Consider the following 19,119-nt stretch of genomic DNA (forward strand, 5'->3'; position numbering starts at 1 on the left):
GCTGGGCTGAGGTGAGTTCTGCAACACCAAAGCTCACTTGTCCAGGCCCGTGACCTACATTCTTTTCCCATTGGAGGGGTGAAAGCAAACCTTGTCTTCTTAAAGAAATACGCAGGCTCCTTCCCCAAAAGTGGAGGCAGGGCACTGTCAGACCTGGTTCCTGGCAGCCTTTCACTCCTGCAGCTGGGTCCTCAGACACTCACCTGCAGACCGGGCCACCTGCAGTAGCTTTTCTGGGACTAAAAAAATCCTTGAAGCAGGGAGAAGGCAGGTGCTTGGACTCTGGGAATGCTGAGTCATGTCCTGCCCGCAAGCCCTTGACACCTGGCCAGCTTCTCCTCTCACCTTGATTGCAGTGCTAGAAGCAGGTCTGGACGTTATTCTGTGCCACCACCCCTGATGTTGCCCCATCTCCATTCACATGTCCCTATTCTGCTCTGGTCAACCCCTCTCAGGGTCCCCCCATTAAATGTCACAGTTGAGGCCTCAACCAAGCCATGCTACCCACCTCACCCCCTCCTTACAGGCTGCTCCCAGAAACTCTATTGTCAAGGGTTTGTCTGTCCTCACCTACCCATCTGGGTTGTACGTCACCTTCTTCTTGCCGCTCCTTGGATGTGTGATGCTGCAGCTTATGGGGCCATGGTTTAACCTTTTCCTGATTAACTCTACTTCTTCCTTGGGTTGGCCTTCCCAAAGTGGGACAAGACCTGGTCCAGTTTCCAGCTCCTCCCAGACTGCACCCTACCCCTCTGCTGTATTTAACTAGGCCAAGCCTGGGCAAGCTGTGTGTCTTAGTTTTCCTGGGCTGTTGTATCAAAGAACCATAACCTAGAAGGCTTAAAGAAGAGAAATTCATGGTCTCGCAGCTCTGGAGGTTAGAATTCTGAAATCAAGGTGTCGGCAGTGCCTTGCTTCCTCTTAAGGGGGAAAATCCATTCAGTGCCTCTTCCCTGGCTTCTCGTGGGTGACCAGCAGTCCATGATGTTCCTTGGCTTCCAGCAGAACTCAGGCTCTGCCTCCTTCACATAGCTGATTTCTCTCTCTGTCTCTCCCTGTGTCCAAATTCCTTCTCCTTATTAGGACACCACTCATATTGGATTAGGGCCCACGCTAATCCAGTTTCTCCTCGTCTTGACTAATAACATCTTTAAAGATCCTATTTACAGACAGGATCACACTCACAGACTGGGGATTAAGACTCAAGCATGTCTGTTTTGGGGACACTTTTCCATCTATAGCAATGGGCAAATTGATATAAAGAAGAAAAGTAAAGAGTAAAAGATATGGTGCATGGATATGGTAAAAAGCACAAAGATGGACCTCAAAATTTGGGAAGCATGGGACTCTCTATCCCAAATTCCTGTCCACTGAGATAACGAGCTTCTCATCTTCTGCAAAAGAGGGCTAAGTTTACCTACCTGGTAGGGTTGTTGCCAGGATCAGGGAAAAGTCTGCAAAACACTTAACCCAGTACCTGGTACGCAAATTCTAACTGTTGTTGTTGTTTGCATACCCCATAATCAGGGCATGAGTTTGTGCCTCTGCATCTCTTATAGAGCTTGGGGCCTCCGTGGTTGCCTTACAGAGGGAATACAGAGGAGACGTTCTTGTCTGGGGTCCCTGTTCCAGCTGTCATTTGGTTCACTGATCAGATAAAGAGGCAGGAGGCAGAGTCTGCAGCCCTACCCTTGGAGAACAGCATTTCCTCCCAGGCCTGACCCAGCTTCTCGGCATTTTCTGAATGCTATTTAGCTTCACTGCATCACGAGGGCTCCAAGTGGAAATCCGTTCCAATAGGATATGGGATTGCCATGGCCGGTAATTCTGTAGACTCTTCCAGGGAGGTCAAGGCTTCTGGCAGCCAGGTGTATCCTCTGTCTTCAAGTGCAATTATCTCTGGGCTTCGCCAGAAGAACATGCAAACTGTAGAAACCGACCGTGCACTGTGCTTATGTAACCCCAGTCGATACTGTAGCAATCATTGTCGGAGTTAGCTAATGGCAGGGTATGAGGACCTCCTGCTGAGATTCCATTACCTTGTAATTTTCAGCTTGTTCACTGTTGCAATAAAGCCCCTCTGTCTCATAATTCCCCAGCATTCACGTCTCATCTTCTCAAGAACTGAAGTATGTAAGATGCTTTCTGCTGGGGATTCATTGAGATAAGTTATTGAAGTCAAGCAGAGAGGCAGGCTTCCAGCACACGGCTATTCATCGCAAAATTTATGCTTGAGCTTGCTTTGGAAGGTCTAATGTAATCACAAACAATGGGCTCTCTCCATATGTTTAAAAATTCACGTTTCCTCTACAGTGGCAGTGGAGGGATCAGGAACCCTCACCCCTGGGATCCCATAGCCATAGGAAGCGTGGGACAGCTGACTCGATCATGTCATGCCTTGGAGATTGAGATGCAGCAGCTATTTGGAGCCATTCAGTTAGGGGTCAGCATTGTCATTCAAGCTCACTAACCTGGCCGGGTGTTGGGCTATCTCATCTCCCTCCTAGAGGGTCTCCTTCTTTCTGGAAAACTGCTGTCCCCGTGCACATCTCTTGTCCTTTTGTCTGTGAGATCCACCCCTTCTCTGTGTCCCCAAGTCCCCAGCTGATTCTGAACCTTAACCCAGTCATCTCACTGGGTTCCTGCTGCCCTTGGCCCCCTCCATTCCACCCAGCTTGCCACTGCCCTTGGGATCTTCCCAGAGCTGTGGTCTCCTCAAAGTGGTCCCCACAGGAGGCCCCTCTCTGCCTTCCAACTGCCAAGGAAAGAATAGGATCCAAATGTCCCAAGTGGGATTCAAGGCTCAACCTCTTTGGCCTCCACTTGAAATCTGGCCACATAGAGTGTGAGAGGTGCCATGGGGAGCTCCCGGAGAAGCTCCATGAAGGCAGCACAGTGTTAATCACAAGGAGCCTGGAGTTGATGTCCCTCCATCCACTGCTCTTCTCAGAATGGGCAGCTTCCTACTGAGATACTTGTGGAGCACAAGTTAAGGGAATGGAGGTTCTCAAACACAGACATGATTTAACACTCTTCCTCTAGAGAGCTCACATTCATTTAGCATCCAGGAGGGCTTGTCACTGACTACTTTGACTAATCATGTATTGCAAAATGTTCCCAGGTGCTTTCTGATGCTTCTTTCTTTTGCCATCGAAACAGTAGTTCCTGAGAGCTCTGAGGCCCCACATAGGAAGGCTGACTCTTTGGGGCCACCATGTTATCAGAGAGCCAAAGCCAGGTGGAGGGACCACAGGTAACTGCCCTGGTTGACGGTCATAGCTGGGCTCAGCCTTTGAGTCAATCTATCCCAGGCATCATGCTTGTGTGGGAAGAAGCCTCCTCCTTGGCCATCGGAGCTTTCCCAGCTGAGAGCCCAGACATGATGGAGCAGAGAGAAGCTATTCATGCGGTCTCAATTTCTGATCTGTAGAATCTGTGAGCACAATAAAAGGGTTACCATTTTTGGTCATGAGTTTGGGGTGGTTAGTTCCCTGAACTGGCATGGAAGGAGATGGTGAAATTCCTCCCCTGTTCTTCTCTAAACATGTTCTCTACCCATATACTGGGTTCCTGAGAAAGCACCGTCTCCCTCCAGGATTTAATAGGAGGAGAGCCCTGAGATCTTATTGTTCAGATGTTGGCACATTTGGCAGGAGATGGGAAGCCATGGGAATCAGGACAGATATATTGTGATGAGGGGCTGCACTTGAGCTCTGGGGGTAGAGGGACAAAGCCAAGCTAAGATGAGCGCTAGCAGGCAGAATGCCATTTAGCCAAGGTCAACATCATCACCTAAATGCATCTGGCTCCACTTTGCCCTTGGGCATAAAATAACCAAATCTCATAGAATTCTTACTCCAACTTAGTCCTAAGCACCTAACAGGCAGTTCGCATCTACTAAACAGGAAGGCAGACATGGGCAGGAAGTATGCAGATGAACAAGATGCCAAAACAGCAAATCTGGGGGAATCTGCCCGGATACCCTGTCTCTCTGCAAAATTACTACGCTTTACAGGATTGGATCAAAAGCCTTCCCGGAAATCGCAGCCACATTCAGCTTTACCACTCGGGCCATGGCGGGGGTCTCTTCCTTTGGAGAGGAAGGTGAGGCATCGAGCTCAGAGGATAGCAATAAGGTCTTGAGCATAAATGCAGTCTTCAAAGGGGAGCCTCAGCAGCACCCTCTGGCTGATCCCACCGCTTTACCAGCTGGCTGCAGAGGAGAGTCCGGGAAAGCCTCATTAAGCTGCACAAAGCCAGCCTAAGAAGCGACAAAGTGCTCTGCAGCTGCCTCGTGAGCCGGCTGCGGCTAATTGCCTGTGATCCCCAGTCAGCCTGCGGCCGGCGCGCCTGCTGACACAGCCTGTTGAGTTGGAGACCTTATTATTGCAAATCCCCTTGCCACCCCACAGATTCCTTGGAAATTGCAAACATGCCTGTCTGTGGCCAGCCCGCCTGGAAAGGTCACTGCTGCAACAATTGGGCCCCACTGCCGTTTCACTCATTCACACACACACAAACCCTTAGGTACATCCTTTGTGAGAAAGGAGTCACAGTCCTTTAACGCACAGCTTCTTACTGGCCACACCCAGGCTTGGCCCCAAGGATGCCGAGGAGGCTTTGTCCCTGCAAAGCAGCTCCTCAAGCAGCCCCAGAGATTCTGATTTAACTGACGTGGCATAATCCCTGAGAAGTCGAATTTTCACATTAGTTGAGCTAATGAGCCACAATTTTGAGAAGTACTACCATGAAAACTGGGGCTCATATTTATTGAGCAACTACTGTATGCCAAGACCCGTATATAACATACTTTGTCACATGCCATCTGTAAAACATTTATTAGTGAGGTGTCCTCCTTTTCAGGGATGCAATAAAAATAAAATTTAGAGAAGTTAAAAGTCATTTGTTAATACCACTCCGTACACACTAGTATGGCTAAATTAAAAAAAAAATCTGACAATATAAGAGTTGGTGAGGAGATAGAACAACTGAAAGTGTCATACATTGCTGCTAGGATGTAAAAATGGTAGAACTACTCCAGAAACCTTTTCTGGTCATTTCTTATAAAGTTAAACATACACTTACATATGAGCCAGCAATTCCATTCCTGAATATTTACCCATTAGAAATGAAAACAGATGTCCCACAAAGATTTGTACATGAATGTTTATAGTAGCTCCATAGCTAGAAATCAACCCAAATAACCATCAACAAGTGAATGAATCAAACCAATTTTGGTGTATCTGATAGAATACTGCTCAATAATAAAAAAAAGAACAGAGCACTGGCACATGCAAAATTTGGATGGACATAAAAATGTTTTGTCAGGTGCACAGGTAGTTCAGTGGTGAGAATGCCCATCTTCTATATGGGAGACCCAGGTTCAGTTCTGGGACCATGCAACCACCCCCCCCCCCCCACCAAAAAAAGATGTTCTGTCAGGGGAAAAAGCCAGAAACAACAGAGTTGATGTCAACATTCTTGCCAAGTTCTAGAACAGACAGACTCACCATGGCAACCAAAAGCAGGTCAGTATTTGATTGACTGCTAAAGAATGGGTGGCTGTTAAGGGGCAGAAGGGAAGTTTTGGGGGCAATATGGACATGTTCTCTATCATGATTATGGTGCTGGCTACACGTATACATTTGCCAAAACTCATCAAGCTGCATACCAAAATGGCTATCTTTTATACTTGTCAATTGTAGCTCAATGAGAGGTTAAGATATAAACATTTCATAAATATCAATACATAATTTGCCCAAGGTCATACAGTGGGAGGATGAAGCAGTCCTGGGCTTTCAGCACACATTGGGCTGATCCCACAGTTTCCAGTGTCACCCCAGAAGGCCCCTGTTGGGACACAGTGCGTCCCATTTACTCAGAGAAGTAGAAGCAAAGAGGAGCAAAGAGGAACCTGGACTCTGGGGAGTAGGGAGAAGAGCTGCCAGACAACTGGGCAAACACTCAGGGTAAGTGTTAGTAACTCCTCAATTGTGGAGAGCACTCTTCTGAGGACTGAAGCATTCCCCCCCACAAAAGACAGGTTCAAATCTTAATTGCATTCCCATGGGTGTGAACCTGTTTGTAAACAGGACCTTTGAAGATGTTATTATTAGTTAAGGTGTGAATTCTGATCTTCGAAGATCCTATTTGGATGAGGCCAAGTTGAATCAGGGTGGACCTTAAATTAGTATGGCTAAATATCCTTATAAGCAAAGAAAATCAGACACAAAGTTAGGGAAAGCCTTAAGAGAAGACCAGGAGGTAGTGTGCCAAGTGCTGAAGGCAGAAATGCAAGCCAAAGAACTCCAAGGATGGTGGCAAACTGGCACCAGAATGCTACAGACTCTGGGTGTAAGTGTGACCTATCAAGACCTTGATTTTGAATTTCTGGCCTCCAAAACTGTGAGAAGATAAAGTCCTATTCTTCAAACCAACCCACCGTATGGTGTTTGTCAGAGCAGTCTTGGCAAACTAAGACATACTTGTCCTTTTGCTTCCTAACGTCCCTTTTCACTTGCAGACACTTCTATCAGGGAAGGTGTCATAGTTTTTACAGAGGAGGTAGAAAAGTTCCCAAATGGAATCCAGGGGAGCTTCTTAAAAATATTGATTCCTTGATCTCACTCCCGATTCATGAAAACTGATCCATGGAAATAAGATGCAGGAATCTGCATTCTTAAAAAGCTTCCAGGAAATTCTGATAGGCTGGGGACTATTCTAATGCCAAGTTTCCTTCCAGCTCACCTGTGTTGTACAAAGAGATGTGTTGCCTCAGGAACCTGGTTTGAGCCTTCTCAACAACTGCTGCTACATTTGAGTCTACAGAGTTTTCAGAATTGAGGTAGCCCTTGAATCTCCCTTTAAACCATCACCCCATTGCACAATACATGAAGAATAGACTTTGTAGACAAAAGTTAGTAATCAGGATTCATGGCACAGCCAGTTTCCAGACAAAAGTATTTCCAAGAGGAGACTTCAAGGGATAGTCTCTGCTAAGTTTCCCTTGCCTTTTTGGAAAACTAAAAAAAAATCACAAGCAGATTATACCAAGTAAGGTATTCTGAAATATGAACTGTAGATTGTAATACAGACGAGGAAAGAATTATGTATTCTCAGAGCCCTCATTGATTTCTGAAAGTATCAGAACAGTGTGTGTGAAATTGTAGACTTGGGGAATTGCTGTTGAAACTCAAGTTTCATCAAATCATTTTATGAAGAATACATCATGATGGTTCCTTGATTGTGTGGAACTGTGTTCTCCCAAGTTTTCCTGCATGCAAAGCAAGCAGAAGGCATTAAGCGGCAGGTAAGAGAGAGATACATAAATAGCTTAGTTATCTCCTCCCATTTTCTCTGACATCTTCACCCAGCCATGACTTAGCTTCTATCTACAGATATGCAAACTGTCCTTGCATCTTATATCCCTAAGACAGCTTCATGAGCAAAACCATCCAGGTGGATCCAAAAATCAAGGGAAAGGAGGAGAGGAACCCAGGCTAATATATCCAGCCTCTCACAAGACCACTTTCAAAGTGAATATGATTAAAAAAAGTATGCTGAAGCACATTTCTGTTGCTCTTAGGATGAAGACAATCTCCCTAATATGGCCTATCTGGGCAGGCACCATCTTTCTTCTCCAACTTCACTAGGTAGGCTAACTCCTCTCCTTTTCTCCTCAGGCTAATAAGCCTTTTATCCTTTGCTGCCATGGGGCCTTTGAAGAAGCTGTTTCCTTCCACAGGAAAGCTCTCCTTTCTTTTTCTTCACCTAGTTGATGTCTACTTATCACTGAGATATCAATTTAAGCATCTCTTCTTCAGGGAAGAGCTTCAGGGAAGCTTTTCCTGATCTTTGTGTCAAAACCTTGATTAAAATGATTCACAATTTAGGTAAATCCCCTTTGTAGCAATCATCATCATTGTGATCTTATTATTGATTGTGTGGTTATTTGACAAATTTTTATCTCTTGCTGGACTATAAGCTCCAGAAGGGTAGAAACTTCAATTGTTTCTTGCTCAGCACTAGAAGTATCTAACATAGTGCTCAGTACATATACATACAAATATTTACTAGATGAATGAATGATCACTAGTGTCAAATTCCTCAGCTTTCAGGTGAGGAAACTGTAACCCAGTGACTTGCCTTGGGGAACCCACTGTACATTAGTGACAGAGCTGAGACAAGGACCAAGGGTTTTGCAGCGCTTAGCCCAGACCTCTTTGCATGACACCGCCATTCCCTACTACATAAAGTGATGACTCAGCTGGAAGAAAAATGAAAAGAAGCCAAAGGAAAAAGATGAGAAGGCATTTTCCATTAGATGGAGACTTTTTGACTGTGCTCAAAAAGAAAGGACAGTGTACAAAAGAAACCATGAAGAGAAGCAAGGGATATTATAAGCAAAGGACTTGATGTGAATAATAATGAACAAAAACATCCCTGCTTATTGTTTATCTAATTTTGAATTTTAATGAATAGCAGGGATGGTAATTACTCAATTCCTATGTTTATACAAAACCAACACATGAAACCTCACAGTTCGATATTTATGAGGTGTCAGGTTCCCTTAAATACTCGGGTTTGCAATTAGAAAGGGAGCTTTTCATTAACATTTTAAACTAGATAAATAAAGAATAGAGTTGTTATTCATTAAAATTTTAAAAACTAAAAATTATACACTCATCTTTTGGGTGTATCATCATTTAATTAGCTATGAATCAAAAGGCTACTAAAAAGTATGTATCTACCCATGTAGAAATGGATATAACACCTATTATCAAATGGAATGATTTAAACAGGTTAACAAATCAGATTCATTTTTCATTGTTATTGAGTAGTCATCATCCAATGCCTGCTGAGTTAGAAAGAGAACTGGCTCTAGAGCCAGACGGAAATGGGTTTCAATTATTTTTCTTCTGGGTGACCTCTGGCAACTTGCTCACCCATTCTGTAATCAATTCCTCTACTCCTAAAATGGAAATGAAATCGTACTTCACAGGGTTATGGGGAGGAATGAAAGGATATAAAATACAGTGACCGGCAAAGGGTAGGTGTCTCATGGGTCACATATTGCTTTGGCCCAGCTGTACAGAATAAGCATCTGACTTTCTATAGGTTACATTCCTAGACCCTTTGGGAAAGTCAATATACCAAGCAAGAGTTGTCACTTATAAGATGATGGTGTTTTGAGGATGCTAGGAGGCTCTCTACTTGAGAATTAAAGACCAGGGCATCATAGTAAAAGCACTATAAATGCCAGAGGGGGTCCAGGTCTGTTTGGTTCATGAATCTATTCTCGTGGCCCAGGTTCCAGTGGATAGTACGTGCTCAGTAGTATTTGTGAATGAACAAATGAGCACAGGAAGATAGTCACTTTCCTTTGACAGAATTCTTTGTTTCCTACTTGGTACAGCTAATTGGGCACCCAACCACTCCCAGACATCAGTGGATAGAGTAGCCATATAATCCATTCATTTTCAGTCACCAAGTGAATGGGATTCTCTGGCCACCCCCTCTGCCTTTGTGTGGCAGACACTGGTGGGTGCCAAGCCATTCCACAATCCCCAGCACCACCTCCTCATCCACACTTCTTCCTGTTGACAGAGGCTGACTCCCATTAGAAGGGCTGAAATTGTCATATAATCACTGTATTAGTTAGGGTTCTCTAGATAAACAGAATCGACAGGGAACACTTGCAAATATAAAATTTATAAAAGTGTCTCACATGACGGCAGGAACACAGAGTCCAAATCCACAGGGCAGGCTGTGAAGCCAACGACTCCGATGGAGGGTCTGGATGAACTCCACAGAAGAGGCTCACCAGCCGAAGCAGGAATGGGGCCTGTCTCCTCTGAGTCCTCCTTAAAAGGCTTCCCATGATTACATTTAGCATCACTAATTGCAGAAGACACTCCCCTTTGGCTGATTACAAATGGAATCAGCTGTGGATGCAGCTGACGTGCTCATGACCTAATCCTATGAAATGTCCTCATTGCAACAGACAGGCCAGTACTTGCCCAATCAGATAAACAGCTACCACAACTTGGCCGAGTTGACACATGTCCCTAACCATGACAATCACCTTTCCAAATTGGTCACAGGCCTGTGACCCAAATTGGCCTATGGGACCAGCGGGAAATCTGCTAAGGGCTTCTGGGAAAGGTTTTACTCCCTAACAAAAAGGGATGAATAAGAGCATACATCCTACAACTTGAACACAGACTTCACCTTCACAACCAGAATGTTTAAGCGGAAAAGATGGAAAGCAAATGCTGTGTTTGAGCCATGGAACCAATCCTGGAACAGTCCTATCTCCAGAGAAAGGGAAAAGAGCTGGTGCTAACAAGATAATAGAAAGGAGCTGGGCTTCCATCCACCTCCTTTTTTATGCTCCTGATGAATCTTAGTATAAAGCACATTTAATTCTGCTTAGTAACCTATTCTTATTGGTCTCCAGACACCATGTTCCTCTCTTCTACTCCCATGTTAAAAGAGATGCTCAGATGCAGGGGCTCAGCATAATCCTACCTTTAAACAGTGGCTTTATGAGCCCCACCCCCACCCCAGGAGACTTCATCCTATTAAGCAGAACAATAAGTCTTCTCATATTCAATGTATGAAAGGCGCTTTCTTTCCATCACCACATTTTATCCTAACATTCAACCCTTTCCTACCCTATCACTGAGGTGGACAGGTCTCATATCAGGTTCTGCTCCCTCACTCCATTCTCTAAAATGTTTTGTAACTCCAGATTGCATCATGACCCAACACATAGGCTATCCTCTTAGCTGTCATCTCTCCTTACCCTCTCCAATAAGAATCCTTTCCAAGACCAGTTGATAAGTAAGTTGATGCCATATGACTAGACTTTATGTGAATGATAGAATTTGACCCCGACCCCAGAGATCCACAACAGCTAGAATCTTAAAGTGGGTATATTCTGCCTAACGGTGCATGATATTTATTGGGTGTAAGCTACATGTTGGAGTTCTTAAGTAAATAAATCTATTTTTAAATCTTTGTAGTATCCATATTGAACTTTTACAAAATTGACAATCTCTTAGAACAAAGGAGAGGAATGTTCTGGCTCCAAGGAATTTCAGCCTAGGACCCATCAGTGATATATTGCCCAGGCCCTAACTGCCTGACCCCCATCTGCCCTCTAGATGTAGGTTCTCACTCTGAGAGAAGAGGAAGTAGAGGTATCTCAGTCCTGTCTAGAACACGGAACAACCATTTGTGGAGAAGGACAATTGTGGCGGGCTCTGCTGTCGTCTTCTGATGCAAGCGTGAAGAAATCTACTCCAACCGTCTTGAGAAGAATGAACTCTTAGAAACTGACAGAATGGGCTGAAAAATGAGCTGGACTATCAGTGTGCTACAGGGAATCGTGTCTGGAAAATGAACAGACATGTCTTAGGGGAGCCTCATCATAGTTGAGGGGAAAGCAATTCCCCTCCCCAGCAATAAGATAAAGGAGCGTTACGACATAGCCTAAAAGTAATGAGAATGGGATGTTAGGGGAGATTCAATGGCACTAAGATCACCCCATATGGGCAACTTTATGGTGGAATCAGGGCATGGTTGGAGAGATTGCAGGCTGAGGTCTTCTTGCAGTGCAATGAAGAACTGAGCTAAAGTGGAAGAACGGTAATGGCCACCAAGGAACCCCTGAAACCTTTGGGACTCTACTGGGGTCACAGCAGAGAGGACTTACGCCCCCCCTTCGCCCCAATATTTTGTTCTCTTGCATTCGTATACAAGAAATATTATGATGGTCTCCCACACCTCTTGACTGTCCTCTAAGCTGATGCAAACTCCTGAAGAATGGATTTAAGAATATTAGAGCTTAAAGAATGAATCTTGTAATACTCTGAATAATCGATTCCTTCCCTTCACGTTCTGCCTTCCTTTCAACTACCCCCATTTTCTGGGTGAGAAAACCGAAGCTCAGAATGCGTAAATGATCTTCCCTAAACTCACTTCCAAAGAGTAGAACCACTCCCAAATCCTTGATTTTGGTGGGTTGCGTGTTCATACCCAAGGTCTTGTTTTCTGTCCCTCAAGTATACTGAGAGCAAGGGGATAAAAGTTTCCATAGCAGAGTAGAATTTTACTTTTCTATTCCCCCTTCGTCCCAACTGCCAATAGCAATGCTTAGTAGCAGTGGCAAGCAAAGTTATAGCATCAAAACTCAGAATGAATAGTAGGGGGTTGAGCTCTACTCTGCAGAAGCTCCTATCTCTTCCAATGCTCAACTCCCTTGGCTACAATATCACCATCATCAAAGGTGTGTTCGAAAATTAGAAATCCTGCACCATCCCCAAATCCAAAACTTGAATCGACTCTGTCATGTTGTGGTTGTTTGTTGATTGAGTGGACTTAAAAGGGTTAGCCAAAGCTTTCTAGATCTATCATACTTGCAGAACTTCAGAAGTTCTTTAAAATGTAGTAACAAGGGAGGGAAACGTTTATGTGCTTACCTTTTCTGAAGAATGCAAAGTTATTAGGGAGAGAAACTCTGTACATGGATGTGATTGGACCTGTGGCATACCTAAACATATAATTAAGGAAATATAGAGTGATAGCCTAATTTCAAATCCAAGATGTTAATTCCATAGCAGCTGCAAACTATGGACAAACAGAAATACTGGCAAGCTGGCTGGCATACCAAAAACACTGGACTTGAAATAAGAAAACCTATATTTCCTATCCACTTTTTTTTTTTTTTGCCTTGAGTAAGTCATTTATTCTCCCCACATATCTGTTTCCTGATCTCAAAAAAATTTGCATCCGCTCCACACCTGTCACTCACACTGATGAGAGGCTTAAATGAGAAGCTCATTGTGAAACACTTGGTAAGTAAACTGTAAGTGTGAAGCTAAGATAGGGACTCCTTATTCTCTAAAAGAGATGGATGGTGCCTTCATCTCCAGGGCAATGACAACCTAAGTACTTAGAATCACGCAGGAAGATTATCATCATTACCTTCTTCCTGCTCTATTTTAGCTTTAGCTTTTTATTTAAAGATCATTTTAAACTTACAGATAGACTTCATACAGCACCCCCCAAAGGTAATACCCCGCATAACCACAGTCAATTTACCAAAACTAAGAAATTACCAGTAGTACCATACTGTTAGCTCAGCTGCAGATGTTATTCCAGTTTCCTAAAGTCCTTTTCTTGTTCCAGGATCCAATCCAGAGTCCACAGAACAGTGGTTTGTCTTATGTTTTCTTAGCCTCCTCCAGTCTATGACGAGCCATTCCTTATATTTCCTGAATTTGTTGGAAGAATACTGGCCAGTTATTTAGTAGACTGTCCCTCAGTTTGGGTTTGTTGGATGTTTTCCATGACAAGATCAAGGTTACGCATTACCAGGAAGGATATTAGCGAGGCGATGTGTCCTTTTTAGCGTATCAGTTCAGAGAGTACTGGCATTGCTAAGTCTTGTAGCAATAAGGCACACAACTTGATCACTTCTTTAAAGTGATTCCTGCCCAGTTTCTCCACTCTAAAATTACTATTTTATCCCTTGTAATTCATACATACTTATTTTGGGGACATATGTAGAGACTATGCAAATATCAGGTTTGATCTATCAGTGAATCTTGCATGCAGCAATTATAACTATGGTGTGCTAATGATCATCTTTTACTTTCTTCCTTCTGTTTTCTTTTACATTTATTATTTGGAATTCTTCTGCCATAAAGAATTGTCTCTTATTCCCCATGCATATAGTTTTCCCATTACAAATTTTTATCAGCATGGATTCATGGATATTTATTTTATGTTTTGGGTTATAATCCAGTATCATCACATTTTATGGTTGCTCAAATTATTTTAACTTTGGACACTGGGAGATTCTTCAGCATTGGTGCCCTACCTTTGCTTTTTATTTGTTCATTTTGTTTTGCTTTGCTTTTAGTGCTTCTTTACTTCCTGACGCCACAAGATATGCTGCAGTCATATCGAATTTTATCTGCCCCAGTCCTATAATCAACCACTTCCTCAGCTGCCCTACATTTTATCAAGGAACACTCAAACATCAAAAAACCATTGCACGGGCAATGGTGACTGTGGCTCAGTGGCAGAATTCTTGCCTGCCAAGTGGGAGAGCGGGTTCAATTCCTGGTGCCTGCCCATGCAAAAAAAAAAAAACTATTGCAAAACAAAACAAAAAATAAGAAGTAATTTATGATGTGAAAGATACAATGTATATCATTTCAATATATATAATTTCCTAAATTTCTACCAGCTCCCCTCACCATCACCACTTCCTCCCAGATAGAAGGTCTGATGGGCTCATGACAAAGCATTTAGTAGTCTTCTGGTATGTCATAGGCCCTGGGACCACCAAAATTAGTGCCATCTAATGCTATCCCTTTTACTCAAGAGGGTTGCAGTCAACTGAGGAAGATGATTTTAGCAGTTGTGCTTCAAATAAGGAGTTTTAATACATAATGATAAGTATATTAAACATTCATACATTACCCCTACTTGGCCTATGGATGATGACTTGACACATGTGGTAGGATGGATAATGGCTTCCCAAAGAGGTCCGTGGCCTAAATCCCTGGAAACTATGAATATGTTGCCTTACATGGCCAAAGGGACTTTGTGGGTGTGAATAAGTTAAGGATTACAAGGGACCTAATAACAGGCAGGCAGGAGGTTAGAAGAAGGAGATGTGACGAGGGAAGCAGTGATACGGCATGAACCGAGGAGTCCTGGCAGCTTCTAGAAATTGGGAAAGGAAAGGGAATGGAATCTCCCTTAAAGCTAGTAGATACAAGAGAGCCCTCCTGACTCAGCTTTACTTTCTGACCTCCAGAACTGTAAGAGAATGCATTTCTGTTACTTTAGGCCACTAAGTTTGTGATCTTTTATTACAGTGCCAGCAGGAAACGAACACAACATATATGAACCATGTGCCTGCGGTGACCACTATTCTCTAGCCACCTGTGATGGTGAGTCATCAGCCAGATTTTGAATTGTGATTTTGTGTCAACAGGAGACATTCACTATGACGTTAGCATGAGGAGACAGCCCCGTTCACAATGTTATCCAGTAGAAAAGGATCAGACGACCTCAAAGCGGGGTACAGCCATATCCAGAGGCATATGGAAATATTCTGAAAACAGAAAGCCTTCTTCTGCTCCTGGCATTTCATCTCCAGTAACTTCCCCATTCACAGCATACCCAGAGCCAGCAGGCAGCACCCAAAGAGGAACTTTAGGGGGTGCAAGGGTGGTGCAGTGGTAGAATTTCCGGCCTATGCACTTCACTCCAACCCCCTAAAAAAAAATTCAACAAATGGTGCTGCAATCATGGGATACTCACATGGAAAAAGAATGAAATGTGACCTACAGCATGCAAAAAAAAGAGGAACATTTCATTGAACATCAGCCAAGGCTGGCATGTAAAATCTCTATTCTATTTTCTCCACATCACCATGACTGCCTCTTTTAACCCTTCTCAGGGAAAAGAATAAAACCCTGTTTGTGGTTGAGCCAACAGACGGAGGCTCGGGAGGCTCTCTGTCCTGCCACCCCATCTCCAATAGCCATTCACCACTTTGACAGGGGAGAGAAAAGACCTTTCCAATACGCTTCTGACGCCCAGAATTCTGTGAAGTGCCAACTTGCCTCTTTGGATGTCTGATGCCTCTGAGCCCTGTGTGTTCTTTTGATGAAAGATCTGTTTTTATAAGTTGGGATGTATACATTCCCAAGATTTCAAGACCACCTCATCACACAATTTGTAACATAAGCAAATAAAAGTAGACAGATTCGCAAGGACTCCCCTGAATGAATTCTGTAGGCAAAGAATTCTTCAGGGTGTGGAAGCCACTTGCCTCGGATTGTGCCTTCATGTTACAGTTTTCTATCCTTCGTTAATAAATACCGAGGTCCATTCGCTATGAAAGATCAGAGCTTTGGTTTGAAGTGGTTTGAAAGACAGCGTGTGCGTAGCTGATTCCTATTCACACGCAGAGAGATCAAATATGAATACTTCCTGACAAAATGAGAATAAAATAGGCAGTGCAGAGATGTTTCCATGCCCCAATTATATCCCATTTTCAGGTTGTGTTCTACTTCTAAAAATGATAGAAAATTGTGGCACGTTTCTAATCTTTGCAGTTCAGATGGCCTCTATCTTCCCAGAATTGTTTTAAAGTGGTCTTGCATGAAGAAGAGCTTTCAAAACAACCATGGCGCTGGGTGGGTTGATTTGAGACCTGGTCAATTGGAAAATGTTTTGTTTCCCCTAAAATGTCACCAAATCGAGTACAAAGCGAAATGGATCAGTTTTGAGTTTCACAGATTTAGTTTTCTTTCTTTTCGATTTTCGTATGAGAGAGGGAACCCGCATTTATGAAATATCTGAAGTGTCCCACACACGGAGCTGGTGTTGTACATATTTTATCGCATGCTGTCTTCATAAAACAAGACGGGCCTGCTCCTCTTTTTAATTGTAAAAACAAACAGAAAGGCGCTTTGTTGAAGAAACTGCTGAAGTTTTCCAGGAGAACCAGGACTTAATTCTAGAACATGAAAACTCTACAAGGAGCTGCATCAGCCAGAGTTCAACCAGAAAAGCAGAACTAGTGGGACATAGATACTGAGAGATTTATTGGAAGGAATTGACTTATGTAAGTGTGAAGCCTGGCTAGGCCAGTCCAAAATCCGTGGAGCTATCAGGAGAGAGGCTGGAACTCAGGCAAGAGCTGCAGCAGCTGTCCCTAGACAGAATTTCTTTGCCTCCAGGGCAGCCTCAACTGTGTTCTTCAAGCCTTCGAATGATAGAGTCAGGTCCGCCCGAATTATGTAGGCTACTTTCCTTTACTTATAGTCAACTGATTATGGGGTTTAATCACATCTGCAAAAATCCCTTCACAACACCACCCAGATGAGGGCTTGATTGAAGTTGATATATAAAACCAGTCATACCAGGAAATGACTGGACTAGGACCTATAAAATTCTCAAGACAGTCCCTGGGGCTGAGGACTCCAGCACATCCTCTGGGACCGACATCCTTTTGGACTAACTTTGACTCAGGTCACCATTTTAAAACCTTATGAGGACTTTTCCTCAGTCTTGTCTCGGGGTCCCTGAGCACTGCTTTTGTTGTTTTTTATCTGCCTGGAAGCAGGAGATTCTGTCTGCTGCCTTGGTTGGTGATCGCCAAGAGCCAGAGGTGTGATGTTGCCCAAGCACCACTGCAATTTCCACCCGGGACCCTCCACCCATCACTGTGCCTCTTCTGGGCAGGACCCCAGCTTCCTCTCATGTTCTCACTATAAAGCTAACTTGTTCATTTATCTCTCTAACTGGCACAGTTTCACCAGGGACAGTTCAAAGTTGCAGTGGCCACTTTGGGGAGTTTCCACAGGAACAAAAGAGTGTCCATTTGAAAGGTATCTTGGAACAAAAGAAACCTTCCTCAGGAGATTATTTGTCATTGTTTAATGCAAGAGTCATCCTTGCCTTCATTTCGGTATCTATGAATTAAAAATTGCTGACTTTTTAATCATTGTTCGAGTTGATAAAACTGTCAAGTGAATGCAAGTTATATCAAAACCAGCTGCAAGTCACACTTTTTTGCATGTATTTGTGCATGCAAATCTGTTTTTCTTTGTCTGCACTTTCTTCCCTCTCTTTTAGAGAAAGCATAATTAGCTTTTTATAGTGGTAATTTCCTATAAGCCTGCAGCCACTGCCTCTCGGTTATTTCTGTTCCTCTCTCTTTCTTTTCCTCTTTCAAGGGAAACTTTAAAGATTAAAAAAGTATATATTCAGTTGTTATGCTGGCTCTCTAGGAATATTTGGTCCAGATAAACTGTCTGCAATGTTTAAAAGAAAAATTTTATTAAGCAGGGTTTCCTTTTGAACACCTGGGGGAGGATGTTTACATAACAATCTTTGTTACCATAGCTAAGAAGTAAGAAAAACTGGTTTTAGCTCAAAGATAAAACATGAGTTTTTTTATATGATACAGAGTCTTTATAAATTAGTTTATTCTATAAAATACTGACAGCACAAAATTTTAAGAGTATAAGTACAGAGTTAAACCTCTCATATTTAAACTTTCTGATTTTCTACATTGGCTTTGAGTTAAATAAGTTACCACTGTTCTCACAGCTGGTTTGAAGGTAAAACTTTATGGGCATAAAATTTAATTCACCGACATGAAATGATAATAATGGATGTGTCTTCAAAGGGTTTAATTGTATGAAATTCTCATACTGCTGCAAACCAGAATGATGAAATGTGTTAGCCAAATTGTAATTTCAGAGCCAGAACTAACTTTAACACCTCAGACAAATTGTTAAATTAATTAATAAATTACTAATAAATAGTCATTGGATATATAGACAGTTCTAAATAAGAAACAGATACAAAACATAAAGCCTTACTTCCTAAGATGATTAATAAAATATGCAAATGGCTTCAAATGATAGTACATATATTTATTTTTCTCATCAAAATTATTAAAATGATACACTATGAGTGTTCATAGAAAATATAGTAAGCCATTTTCTACTATCTAGTTCTCTCTTTTGTCTATAGAGACAAACGACGATAACTAACAAATGGTTAACTATATGAAGTACAAGAATTAGAGAAAAATACAAATAAATATAAAGATGATAGATCTGATTTCTTGTTTATGAAGAAAGTTTATTCAGGTGATTGAATATGATGTATACTTGCTTAATTTTACCTTTAATTTAATATACTGATGAGCTAATTATACCTTTAAGCTATATATAAAAGGCTTAAATTTATTGTTTGTATATTTATATATCTGCATATGCCTAAATGTATACATTTAAAGGTATACAAATAAAGTTTGTGCTATACAATTTTTACATGAATAATACACAAAGAAGTCTTTTATGTAAAACAGCAGTTATTTTATGTCTAGAATAATAGAGGTTTCTTTTTCTCACCAAATCATTCTGTATATTCTTGGTGTTTTTTGACATGCTCTTGGATCATTTTTAAAAAGATGCCTTATTTTAAAAGTTCATTTGGGGTGCAAGGGTAGTTCAGTGGTAGAATTCTCACCTGCCATACAGGAGACCCAGGTTTGAATCCCAGCCTATGCAC

The 19,119-nt window shown here is 42.5% G+C and overlaps 1 long non-coding RNA gene across 1 annotated transcript in view; it reads right to left on the reverse strand.

Moving 5' to 3' along the window:
• Nucleotides 1-2,411: 2,411 nt before the first annotated feature.
• Nucleotides 2,412-19,119, reverse strand: part of LOC143666498 (uncharacterized) — a 68,601-nt gene continuing 51,893 nt past the window's right edge. Inside the window, exon 3 of the long non-coding RNA XR_013167663.1 lies at nt 2,412-3,433. This is a non-coding gene — a long non-coding RNA (uncharacterized LOC143666498). The remainder of the gene's footprint in view (nt 3,434-19,119) is intronic.

Source organism: Tamandua tetradactyla, chromosome 23 (genome assembly GCF_023851605.1).
Source record: "Tamandua tetradactyla isolate mTamTet1 chromosome 23, mTamTet1.pri, whole genome shotgun sequence".
Lineage (NCBI taxonomy): Eukaryota > Metazoa > Chordata > Mammalia > Pilosa > Myrmecophagidae > Tamandua > Tamandua tetradactyla.